At 36.0% G+C, this 14,217-nt stretch overlaps 1 pseudogene across 1 annotated transcript; it reads right to left on the bottom strand.

Moving 5' to 3' along the window:
• Positions 1 to 11,546: 11,546 nt before the first annotated feature.
• LOC109220982 lies at positions 11,547 to 13,916 on the bottom strand (annotated as a pseudogene). The gene has a single exon (XR_002067183.1). The product of XR_002067183.1 is annotated as a DELLA protein GAI-like (transcript).
• Between the last annotated feature and the right edge of the window lie 301 nt (positions 13,917 to 14,217).

Genomic DNA, 14,217 nt, shown 5'->3' on the forward strand with positions numbered 1-14,217 from the left:
AGTATGCAGAAGAAGGAGAAGAAACTCAGAAAATCGTAGTGAAATTCTGAGCAGAATAGTGTTGTATTTATAGCCAAAGTTAGGCTGAAATCTGAAGAGGGTGCAACTCTTCAGAATGGCTGTTTATGCAAAACGCCCACAGCATAAATGCCATTACATAAATGGCCATTTACTCAATAATAAAGAGGGAAAATAAAGAGGGAAAATTGAAGAGGGTAGTTACTTTTCTGTTACCAAAACAGAAAAACGGATTGGATTTAATATTAATATTTAATATTAATATTTTGTTATTAAAACAAATATTTAATAACATTTCTGTTAATATTTTACTACTAACAAATAAATTTGGTCCAAAATCCGAAGCCGAAGCCGAAGCCGAGCGAGCGACGACGACGACGGCGCGAGGCTTGCCTTCTTCTCAACTCTTTAAGAGCTAGAAGAAGAGCAATTGCTTATATACCCATAAAAAACCTCTTCCTCTTCCAATATGGGACAATGCCCATTTGCCAAGGGGGGAACTTAAAATTTCACTAAAAAATTTTATTTCCCTCCATTTCCCATTCACCCTCTTTTAAGTATTTAATATATTAATTAAACACATCCAAAACCCAACATTAGTATCATAGGTTTGTTTTGTATATTAATACCCCAAACATATTGTCTATTGCACCTAGTGAATACGATATTTTGCTGCATTAAAGCTTATCGAATTAAACAACATTTGCTTCTCAAGATCCCAAATAATTATTAATCTTTGAGTCTTATGACTATGGCTCTGAATTTCTCGACGAATCTATTCACTTGATGGTTTTGTACCTAGAAAACAAAACGTTTACTTGCACAAAAGCACGAGTTTGCAAAATAAATAACTGAAATTAGAATAATAACTTTCTTTTTTTTAATCTTTTTTCCTTTTTTTCCATTCAAGGGTGATCACTGAAAAAGGATAAAGTAAAGAATCTCTATGTCCAACCAATACTTGACAGACCCCCCAAGAAGACAATCCAGTACCAAAGGATCATAATTCAACCAGTTCATTTTTTTTTTCTTATCGCTTCATAAATAAGTGATATATTAAGGTGTAAATGTATATCAATTGATTATGATTAAATAATAAGAATATATTTTAAGGTCATATGTCACGACCCGGATTTTCCACCATCAAAGTCGTGATGGCGCCTACTCGTGGTAGCTAGGCAAGCCAACTTAAATACCTTTCCATCACTAGCAATTATCTTTAACAGTTTATAACATCAATATATCACATAAAGTCTAATAAGAACAATAGCGGAAGTCTGTCTTAAAATGATGAATTTAAAATGCGGAATAGTCAAAAACAACCTCTACCCAAGATTTGGTATCACATTACTCACGAACCACTAAGAATAAACTAAATACAAAGGTCTGAAAGAAATATAACAGCTGTCTGTCTCGAAACAAGGAGGCAATAGTCTAAAAGAAAACAACAAGAAGAGACGCCGGGCCTGCGGACGCCTGCAAGGCTACCTCAGTCTCGTGAATATGAATCGCCTGCTTCCGAACTATTGCTGCTGCTGTTCCTCAAATCCTGGACCTGTGCAAAAATGCACAGAAGTGTAGCATCAGCACAACTGACCCCATGTGCTGGTAAGTGTCTAGCCTAACCCCGGCGAAGTAGTGACGAGGCTAGACTGGACACCACATAAACCTGTGCAATTATAGATATACGGCGGAAATCGAAGACAAAGCAATTACCAACATGGGAGGGGAAACGTGCTATGGGGAGTTACAAGAAAAACAATAATCCAGAGTAACAAACTAAAGCAACTTAGAATTTACAGCGAGCAAGAATCTAATACCAACAATGGGCACATTTGTATCAATAACTGTTGCGGCGTGCAACCCGGCCCTTAATTACCATTGTTGCGGCGTGCAACCCGTTCCACAATATCATTGTTGCGGCGTGCAACCCGACCCATATCATTTATCATGTATCATTGTTGCGGCGCGCAACCCGATCCTCACATATTATTATTGCGGCGTGCAACCCGATCCTCACATATTGTTGCTGCGGCGTGCAACCCGATCCTCAATATCATTTAACGGTCTGACTCCCCAAACAACAGTCACAACTAAAGGCATAAAATAAGCAAATATTTGACAAACATTCCGGCAAGGGAAAGAACCCAACAAGTTCAACCAGACGTCCCGGCAAGGGAATAATCAACAACGCTTTCTTTTTCTTACTTTTCTTATCTTTTAATTCACTTTACTATTTTGAACCAACGCTCCAAAGAATCAAGTCATTTCGTATACTTTCAATATTCGTATCACAATTCGAGCCAATGCTCAATCAAGTGATCATATTACCGTTCACATGTTATTCACAACAAATAGAAATCCTCCAATAAACACGGAGTACACAACCAAGTCAAGATAATCACATTATAAAGACTCACGGTCATGCTAGACACCAATGTATAGATACTCGTCACCATGCCTATACATCGTACTCGATCACATAGCAATTAGCAACAAGACTCAACTCCTATTCCCTCAAGCTAGGGTTAAACCAAACACTTACCTCAAAGCCTTGAAATTCACTTAATCCTCAACTATCGCTTTACCTCGTGATTCCACCTCCAATACATTGATATCTAGGCATAATTAATTCAACAATATCAATAAAGACTCAATGGCAACATCCCATAGCCTAGATATGAATTTTCTAGCATTCTTCCAAAAATACCAAAATTAGACACCGGGCCCACATGGTCCAAACTCGAGGCTCGGACCAAAACCCGATCACTCATAACCCCACGAGTGCAAATATACAATTTATTTTAAGATTCGACCCCAAATTGAGGTTGAATCACCCAAAATTCTCAAAACCCTAACTCTACCCAAAACCCATAATTTCTACCTTGATTTCATGTTTTTAGGGCTAGGAATTCACTAATTAATGAAGGAAATTGAAGGAAACAAGTTAGATAATACTTACCCAAGGATATTTGGTGAAGAATCGCTCTACAAGTCGCCTAGGGGCTGTGAGAAGAAGAGCTCGTGTATTTTTGTGATAAAACCCGTAGCTACTGTTTCTGTTCTATTAAAAAAATTCGCTGGGCAAAATTGCCCTACGCGATCACGGAAATAGGGATGCGATCGCGAAGGGTACCACTGACTGGTCATCGCGATCGCGTGGAGGGTTACGCGATCGCGTAGAAGAACTACTGGGGGTCCAAGGATTTGGCTTACGCGATCGCGTGGTTCAAGACGCGATCGCGAAGGAAGACGACTCAGTGCTATGCGATCGCGTGGGGAAGAGCGCGATCGCGAAGAAGGAAATCCCTGTGTAAAAATTGCAAAAAATCCAATATCATCCTAAGTCCAAAACCACCCCGAACACCTCCGAAAACACTCCCGAGCCCTCGGGGCTCCTAACCAATCACACACCCTAACTCAATAACATCTTACGAACTTACTCGAGCGATCAAATTGCCAAAATAACCTCAAAATCATTGGATCAAGCCGCAAAATCATCATTTTCCTTTCAAACTTCATAAACTTCAAACTTTAGATATTTAGGTCCGAAACACGTCAAACGACGTCCGATTTCGACCAAACTTTACAGAAAGCGCTTAACACATATTTAAGACTTGTACCGGGCGTCGGAACCAAAATACGAGCCCGATACCACAGTCTTTTAATCAATTTTCATTTCCATTTTCCTTAATAATTTCAGAAAAACAATTTCACAGAAAAATTCATTTCTCGGGCTCTAGACCTCGGAATTCGACTCCGGGCACATGCTCGAGTCCCATATTTTTCTACGGACCTTCCGGGACCGTCCAATTTCGGGTCCGGGTCCGGGTCCGTTTTCCAAAAATGTTGACTAAAGTCAACCTTAAACATATTAATATCAAAATTCTTCAAATTTTTCACAGAATTCACATATTTCAACATAAAAGCTTTCCGGCTACGCGCCTGGACTGCGCACGCAAATCGAGACAAGTAAAAATGAGGTTTTCAAGGCCTCGAAAGCACAGAATGAATGAGGAAACAGGTGATGACCCTTTGGGTCGTCACATCATATCTCTTATCATTAATTTGATGTAAATAACCAACATATATAGGGTTTTAGATATTCCTGTCGGAAAAGTTTATGAGAGAAAAAACTTGAGTTGAAATTTGAGTGATTATTCAGGTAGCTCGAATCTTCAAAAAATATTTACGTATCCATATCGGATCCTCCAATATACATTATTTGTTAAGCATTCAATACATTATTTTTGGAGGATCGAAAATGATTATTTTAAGATACAATCAATCCATACCCAAAAAGAAGATTGCATGCCCAAAAAATGGAGAACAATTAATCCCAAATGGAATCACATCGAACCAATTAATCCCATATTTTGTTGCAATTGGAAAAATGATTCTGACAAGGGAGGTCTTGTCATACAGACTGCAGGCCGATAGGTGAAAGGGCCTTAACCAATTGGGCCCTATTTTCATGGCCCATTTGTTATTATCAAAATCTGCTTTTAGATTATGCGTATAAATTGATTGGACATTGTGACATGACACTCACTCTTTACACACTTGTTTTAACAAATAAAAAAACGAAAAAAAAAAGTTATTCTTTTGTTTTTTCACCCAACCTCCGGTATCTACATTGAAGCCCGGCTATTTTTGAATTTGCATTGTGTAGGCCCCATTCGAGGGGAAACGCTCACTACAACCGATTTTTTCATACTCAGGGCCCGAATCTGAGATCTCTAATTAAGGGAAGATCCGCTGCTCCACATCCTTTAGTGGTAAAAAAAAAAACTTATTTTTGAATTTCCTAGGAGTAGAAAATTAAGTTAATAAAATCAATAATTCAACTAAATTTCAGTTATAAATTTAGTCGAGATCAGTTATATAGTAAATTATTTCTAACTGTTCAACCTATACGAATCTATATCATTTTAATATTCTAAATTATTTATCCTTTAAATCAAATTAGAGGGTCTAGATGTCACACATTTGATAGTCATACCTAATATAACTTCCACAAAAATTAACTAAGCATTTGTCCCGAGTAATATGTATTATTAATTGTGGAAACAATTTTGCATAAAAAATTAAAGTAAGATTGTATACAATAAATCTAGTATAATTTGACTATTTCCAGTGGTGGAGGTAGAGTGTTGGAACCGGGTTAGGTCGAACGCAGTGAGTTTGATTCGAACCCTGTGTTTGTCTTACAAAATGCATTGAATTCTTTGTTTCCATTCTATTAGGTACTGTTAATTTATATCCACATATAAATGATTAATTTAGAATCCAGTAACTTTTAACGATTAAAATCGCGAACCCATAAACTTAAAATCCTGGCTCCGTCTCTGACTATTTCCCTCCAACATATTACAGGAGCTTAGCATACCAAATTGCTCTTTTTATTTTTACTTATATGGATTCTTTGTTTCCATTCTATTAGGTACTGTTAATTTATATCCACATTGATTCCGTGAAATTGTTGATCTTTTTAAATTTTCCCTTCGTGTGATCTAATAAATACATAAAAATACACCCAAAAAAATAAATTCTAATATGTAAATTCATAACTAATGGAATATTAGATACATGACACATATTCACACATACATTTTTCTTACTTAACTATAATCATTTAATATTGTTATCGCATTAACTCATTTAATCGTGATACTTTGATATGATGTAGCATAATACCGTATACGAGTAAGTTTTTACACTTTTCAGTTTTCCCATTAGGCTCGTTTATGTACTCATCCCAAAATGGTAGGGGCGGAGTCAGTAGCTCTGTCTACGGGTTCGGACGAACCCAATAATTTTTGTTTATAATGTATATTTTATATTAAAAGTTCATTAAATATGGCTAAATTTTATATTTAAAATCCAGTTATTAATACTTGAAGTCGTCCTTTTAAAATTCAAAACCCGTAAAGTTGAAATTCTGGTTCTACTTGAGCAAAATAGGGTATAAAAACAGTTGTGACCTCCATGCATATGATATTTTTGTTGGCCTTAACAACAAACAATGACGATTTCCCCCCTCAGACTTTTTGGAATAGTGATGACGATAAGGTTTGGTAGTAGTACCCTTTGGATTATATAACCTTTCTAAAAATAGAAAAAAAGATTGACGGTTAACAAGTAAAAGTATATAAATATATAGAGCATATGTTTAAACATTTACCACGCCTAATAATTAGTTCAATTATTTGGTTCTATTTCACCTTATAATTTATTTTACTTTTTACTGTTCGCCTTGCCGACGGACCATGAGCACATAAGTTTTTTTTTTCTTTGATAACGATGATATTCAGATCAACTTATGGGTTCCTTAACTATTATATCGAGTACCTATTATCTCTTTTCGTTACTGAAACCAAAAACTTTTCTTTTTGTTATGGCTATTTTCGCCCAAAATACTCACTAGATCCTACTCTACCTAGCAATTTATGATATACTAATTCTTTTCCCTTAGCATTTGGCTATGAATTAATGATGAAATATTTCAAACAAGACTGTACTCTAATTGTAAATCTGTTACAAAAACTAATAAAAATTTTGCTAGTGAAATTTCAATTAAAGCTTCAAAATGAAAGGGATAGAGAGAAAATAGAAAGAGAAAAAGAAAAATTGATTAATTTAGACCTTAGGAAAAGCTCCTTTATATTTTCTTTTTGAGGATTTAATTAGTCGCTCAAGTGAGCCTTGGAGCAACATTAAAGTTTGTCTCCGTGTATTAGGGTAGGTTATCTACATCGCACCTCTTGGATGCGGTCATTTCCCATACGATCATACCCGAAGTAAATACGGAATATCTTATGCACCGAGTTGCTCTCTCTATTAGTCGCTAATGTTTTCAAGTAGTGCATGGAAAATGACGTTCTGATGGAATCCTCTATTTTTGAAAATTGAATGTTCGTCAGATCGTAGTCTAAATTAATGAGTAATTTGTAGATGTTCCACTCATAATTAATGGGTGTCATAACGAAATTAACAAAAAATGGACCAAGATAAAAAGAATTAATAATTATTAATCATTTAAATCGCTATCAATTCCATTTTATTGTGGGTCAACTTATTATTTTCAAAGTGATCTTACCAATCATGTCAATTTGGTACATAAACAAGATAATAAATATATTTCCATCAAAGCACACCACTCATGCATTAATTTACTCGTCTAATATAGATTAATTTAATCAAAGGCCGTTAATAGTTTAATTTTATTTATTCACCAATTATGCATTTGGTGGGGATATCCTGTGTTAGTAGTGGTGCTCGCTACACTTCTTGCCAATTATAATTTAAGTTTCAGAATTATTCAGTATATGCTGGTGATCTGGTGGAAGATAAGGCCATGTGTTTATCAACAAAGTATTTTGTTATTTATTTTAATCAACATAAATAGTGTTATAAATAGAATTTTATTATTTCATTGTAATTCATTCCAATTCAATACGAATTTCCTCTCTCTTTTTCTCTGCAATTTCTTTTATTGTTTTATAGTAACACGTTATCAGCACGAGACTCTACCGTCTCAAGAAGCTTTTGAAAAGATTAAGCAAATATGGATTCCTTACAAAGCAAACTTGGGTCAAAGTTCAATTGTAAAAATATTTGTTTAATTGATTCATGTACGACACGTACAATATTCAAAGAGAAGAAATATTTCTCTCATTTAAGTATGTGTAAGGCAGATGTTACTACAATTTCTGGTAGTAGTAAATTAATTGAAGGCTCTGGAAGAGCTACTATAGCTCTGCCTAAGGGAACAATACTTATCGTAGAGAATCCAATGTTCTCCTCCAAGTCTAAGAGGAACTTGTTGAGTTTTAAAGATATCCGCCGAAATGGATATCATATTGAGACAATAGATGAGAATAATCTTGAATATCTCATCATTACCAAGAATGTCTCTGGCCAAAAGAGGATTATTGAGAAGTTCCCATCTTTATCTTGCGGCCTGTATTGGACAAGAATTAGTGCAATTGAGGCACATTCTACCGTAAACCAAAAGGTTACTGATTCCAATACTTTTGTACTTTGGCATGATCGATTGGGACACCCTGGATCAATTATGATGAGACGAATTATAGAAAACTCAAATGGGCATCCATTAAAGAATTTAAAGATTCTTTTAGTATGAATTTTCTTGCACTTCTTGTTATCAAGGCAAGTTAATTATAAGACCATCACCAACAAAGGTAGGGATTGAGTCCCCTGCGTTTTTAGAACGTATACAAGGGGACATTTGTGGACCTATTCACCCACCTAGTGGGTCGTTTAGATATTTTATGGTCTTAATAGACGCATCTTCTAGATGGTCTCATGTGTGCCTATTGTCATCTCGCAACCTCGCATTTGCAAAATTAATGGCACAAATAATTCGATTACGGGCGCAATTTCCCGATAATCCAATTAAGTCTATTAGACTTGATAATGCTGCTGAGTTTTCATCCCAAGCATTTAATGATTATTGCTTATCAATTGGGATAACAGTGGAACATCCTATAGCTCATGTTCACACTCAAAACGGTTTTGCAGAGTCTTTAATTAAACGTTTGCAATTGATAGCAAGACCGTTACTCATGAAAACGAGGCTGCCCACTTCTATTTGGGGTCACGCCATTTTGCATGCAACAATGCTAGTTCGTCTCAGACCGACAAATTATCATAAATATTCCCGTTGCAATTAGTTTTAGGTCATGAACCTAATATATCCCATTTAAGAATTTTTGGATGCGCAGTATATGTGCCTGCAGCACCGCCATATCGCACCAAAATGGGTCCCCAAAGAAGGTTAGGAATATATGTTGGGTTTGAATCGCCCTCCATTATTCGCTACCTCGAAACATTAACGGGAAATTTGTTCACTGCACGATTTGCAGACTGTCGATTCGATGAGACACTTTTTCCAAAATTAGGGGGAGAAAATGGTGAAACCAAACGGGAAATTTTGTACAAAAATCCATCATTGTCTCATCTTGATCCACGTGCCTCTATTTGCGAAAAAGAGGCGCAAAAGATTATTCATTTACAGAGAATAGCAAATCAAATGTCAGATGCATTTACGGATATGAAAAGGATAACAAAATCACATATCTCTGCAGAGAATGTTCCAATCTGTATTGATGTCCCTATTGGACAATCTTCTAGTGTTATAGCTAATGAGTCAAAAGCATGCCTGAAACGTGGCAGACCATTGGGTTCCAAAGATCGAAATCCTAGAAAAAGGAAATTAAATGATAAAAATGACACTACAAAAGAATCTCATGAAGAAATCCACGATTTAATAAATTCTGAGATTCATGAGGAAATCACTGAGCCTGAGACTCAATAAAATAAGGAACTATCAATAAATCTAATCGATATTGAGTCAAATTTGTATCGATTGGATATAGTGGTGGATTATGTCTTTGCATATAATGTTGGATATAGCATTATGCAAGATAGTGAGGATCTTGAACCTCAATCTGTTGGAGAATATCGACAAAGACTTGATTGGCCAAAAGGGCAAGAAGCAATCCAATCAGAGTTGAATTTCCAAACACCTAATGGTGTTAAACCCGTTGGCTATAAATGGGTCTTTGTACGCAAGAGGAATGAGAAAAATGAGGTACAAAGATATAAGGCACGCCTTGTTGCACAAGGATTTTCACAAAGGCCTGGTGTCGATTATGAAAAGACATATTTACCCGTTTTGGATGCTATAACGTTTCGTTATCTCATTAGTTTTGCTGTCTATGAAAAGCTTGACATGCATTTAATGGATGTGGTTACCGCCTACCTTTATGGCTCACTTGATAATGAGATATACATGAAAATTCCCGAGGGATTTAAAATGCCCAACGTACGTAATTCATAGTTCCTGGAAATATTTTCAATCAAATTACAAAGATCTTTGTATGGTCTAAAGCAATCAGGGCAAATGTGGTATAATCGTCTTAGTGAGTATTTAATTAAAGGAAGGCTATATAAATGATGCCATTTGCCCATGCGTTTTCATAAAGAAAACAACATCGGAATTTGTTGTACTTGCCGTATATGTTGATGACATAAACCTTGTTGGAACTCCTATAGAACTCCAAAAGGCAATTGATTATTTAAATAAGGAATTCGAGATGAAAGATCTCGGATAGACAAAATTATGTCTAGGTTTGCAAATTGAACATTTGGCAAACGGAATTTTTATTCATCAATCTGCCTACGTAAAAAAGGTATTGAAATGGTTTTACATGGATGGAGCACATCCATTAAGTACTCCGATGGTTGTTCGATCACTTGATGTGAATAAGGATCCATTCCGACCTTAAGAAAAGAATGAAAAGCTACTTGGTCCTAAAGTACCATATCTTAGTGCAATTGGTGCACTAATGTATCTTGCTAACACTACAAGGCCTGACATAACCTTTTCAGTTAATGTCTTAGCAAGATATAGCTCTGCTCCCACAAGGAGACATTGGAATGGAATCAAACACATATTGTGGTATCTAAAAGGGACTACCGATATGGGCTTATTTTATGGCAATAATTACAGTCCTGATCTTGTTGGTTATGCCGATGCTGGATATTTATCCGACCCACACAAGGCTTGATCTCAAACAGGTTATGTGTTTACCTGTGGAGGCACTGCCATATCTTGGCGATCGACAAAGCAATCAATCGTGGCTATTTCATCTAATCATACTGAGATAATTGCTATTCATGAAACAAGTCGAGAATGTATGTGGTTGAGGTCTATAATACATCTTATTCGAGACAAATGTGATTTGAAGTGTGACAAACTACCCACAATTTTGTATGAAGACAATGCAGCATGCATAGCCCAATTGAAGGGAGGATTCATAAAAGGATATAGGACAAAGCACATTTCATCAAAGTTATTTTTCACTCATGATCTTCAAAAAAATGTTGATATTAATGTGCAACAAATTCGTTCAAGTGATAATATGGCTGATTTGTTCACCAAGTCTCTACCGACGTCAACCTTTAAGAAGCTAGTATACATGATTGGGATGCGAAGGCTCAAGGATGTGAATTGATGCTCTCATCAGGGGGAGTTAATGCGCGTTGCACTCTTTTTCCCTTACAAGGTTTTGTCCCACTGGATTTTTCTTGCAAGGTTTTTAACGAGGCAACCAAAAGGCGTATTATTAGATATGTGTACTCTTTTTCCTTTTCTAGAATTTTTTTCCCATTGGGTTTTCTTTTAGTTAAGGATTTAACAAGGCACATTATCTGTTGAATAGACATTCAAGGGGAGTGTTATAAATAGAATTTTATTTATGATGAATGTCTATATTTAGAGAGATTTTAGGGTTTATTACTTGATCGCTAAGTCACTCTCTCCCTATAAAATAGAGGGTTCTATTCCATTATAATTCATCTCAATTCAATAAGAATTTCCTCTCTTTTTTCTTTACAATACCATTCTTCTTCTTTTATTGTTTTATCAAGAATAGTGAATTTCACTAACTAAAATATGACAATCGAATCAGCGAAATTATATCAAAGGTCTCCCCAACACATCATGCTCTTGCCTTTTTATTGCGGCCAAGTAAAAAGGGGGAAATCTAACCAGACCCACAAAAGGCAAAAAAGAAAAGAAAAACAATAAATACTACTACTACATACAACAAAATATAAAGTGGTTAAAAGTAAAAAAGTAAAAAAAAAAAAAATGCTGGTTTATAAAGAGGTTAAAAGGTAAAAGACATGATTCGACTCATTTTTGGGCACGTCTCTCTCATTGTCCCTCACATTACAATCACCACCCACCCACCCACGCTCATCAACATCACTGATAATTCACCATGTGAGGGGAGGGAAAAGGGGGGTGGGGTACCCGAGTTGACTAAGTTTCCTCACTGAGTTGACTCACTACCACTCGGCGTCAACAGCCGCCTTGAGCCCCCACGCGGAGGTGGCGATGAGTGGCCGAGTATGCCAACCCAACATAAGACACCCATCGTTCTCTTCAACTCTGTAACCATCGCCGCCCGCAAACAACGCCAACAGCATACTAGCCTGCTTAAACGCATTCGAACCGAGATGAACCGGATTGAACCCGGCCGAGTTCATCCTAACTCGCCACTGACTCAGCGTCTCGTGTCGCTCAACTCGGTCCACACCTTCACAAGCCACCACGTTACATATCTGTCTCCCTAAATACACCTCAGACATAACCAAATCTTGACTGTTAACAATCGGCTGAGTCAACCCAGTGGATGATGTTGATACTGAACTCTCTAACGAATCAAACATTGTTGAATAATAATGTAATGCCTCGTTAAACCTGTCCNAATCGTCACGATTTTCGGGTTCATTTGTTTGATCGAATTCAACACTTTTTCTACAGCCCCAGGTCTTGCTAATAATCTATGTAGCTCAAAAACTGAATTAACAGCCACCACTTCTGTTTCAGTACTTGACCTTAAATCAAGAATCTCAGCATCAAGATCAGCTAATGAGTTTGTTACAAATCCTCGAAATTCAAATTCGACCCCAATAGTTTCAGCTAATTGCGCTAACTTCCACCCAACTTGTTGCAAAGCGTCAGTATTATCAGGCTGTGGAGGTCCAATTCCAGTAAGCCTAAATGCTGGCGGTCCACCTGGACGTAAAGCTAAAGCTTGAATTAATGCTGGCCATTGCATACCTTGTTTTAAACTGAAATCAATCACATGGACTTTATTGCAATTAGTAAAAGCTTCAAGAATTGCTTGATTTGCAGTGAAATGAGCAAATTTGAGATATGGACAAGTTTCGTAAAAGTGCATCTGTAACACATCAGTATAAGATGATTCAATTGAATCTTGTGGGTAAATTTTATAGATTCGTCGAGCTAATGCTTCAGCAAAATAAGTAGCAACTTTTCTCATAGCACCAGATTGTGAAACAGCAAGAATTCCAATGTGTCTAACAAGCGCATCAGCTACATTAAAATTCTCTTGTTGGACAGCTTCAGCACACGCCATTAATGTGTGCACAAGTCGAACACCAGTTTCTTGTGAATCTACAAGTACAACTGGCCTTGTTGTTGCATCTGTTGTTAGTGGAACACAAGATCTCTGTCTTTTATTACTCTCTGTTGCAAACACAGCTCCACCTGGAATTGCTCTCAAATCATCATCAGAAATAATTCTGTTTTGCTCATTGATAACAATATTACTAGAAGATTCACCTAAATCTTTTTCTTCAATACTACCAATCATGTCAAAATTAGAGGGAACTGAAGTATTATTGAGCTCAGATAACATGCTTTGTACCCAACCAGAAAGATCAGAAGGATTTTTATGAACTGTATCAGTAGAAAGATGAGAAATTCCATCTTCTAATGTTGTACACATAGCCATCTCAAGTTGTTCAAGTTGTTGTGCAACTTCAGCCAGATCTGAAGATTTAACTTTATAACCTAAAACAGCTAAAAGCTCATCCATTCCAGCATCTGGTTGTTCTTCTTCAAAAATCTTGGATTTACTAGAAGAAGAACCATCTTGGGAATTTTCTCTATCACGATCTCTCTTCATTTTCTTGGGATTTTCTCTAATGGGGTTTTTCTTTTTACTTTTTTCTTTTTTGGGATTTTTTTTTCAGATTATTGGGTGTTTGTGACAAGTGCTGGATTTTGACAAGGAATTGGATTTCAAGAAAGCTGGATGATGAATGGAGGAGTTTGATGAAGAAAAAGGTCTGATTTTTCTGCTTGGTTTTTGCATCAACTATCAGATTTTTGGGGACTGATTTGTTTCTTTTTTTTAATTTTGAATATTTTTTTTGTTGTTTGGGAGTTGTGAGATAGAGCAGAGAGTAGTAAGAGGAAGTGCTCGTGAAGAGGGCGCGAGCTTCAAGAGAAGATAAGGAAGAGAAGAGGCAAGCAATAATGTGGGCTTTATTTTTTATTTTTTTAACACATTTATATAATATATATAAATAAATTACTTTTATGTCTTATTTTATGAGATTCTATAAACTAATATTGGGATGAAAAAGTGGTGGAAATTTTTTAAGAAAAGAATTTTGGGAAAAGATTAATAACCATTTTTCTAATCTAATGTCTAAATGACGTTTCATTCAAAAAGTGAAGAAGAATATCGACGCACTACTTAATTACTTTTAAACAATATATCTTATAGTTCATGTATATATGCTAATTTTTTATTTAATAGGTCACAAAATAAATGATGTAATCCTATATTT

The sequence above is a fragment of the Nicotiana attenuata genome, unplaced genomic scaffold (assembly GCF_001879085.1).
Source record: "Nicotiana attenuata strain UT unplaced genomic scaffold, NIATTr2, whole genome shotgun sequence".
Taxonomy (NCBI): Eukaryota; Viridiplantae; Streptophyta; class Magnoliopsida; order Solanales; family Solanaceae; genus Nicotiana; species Nicotiana attenuata.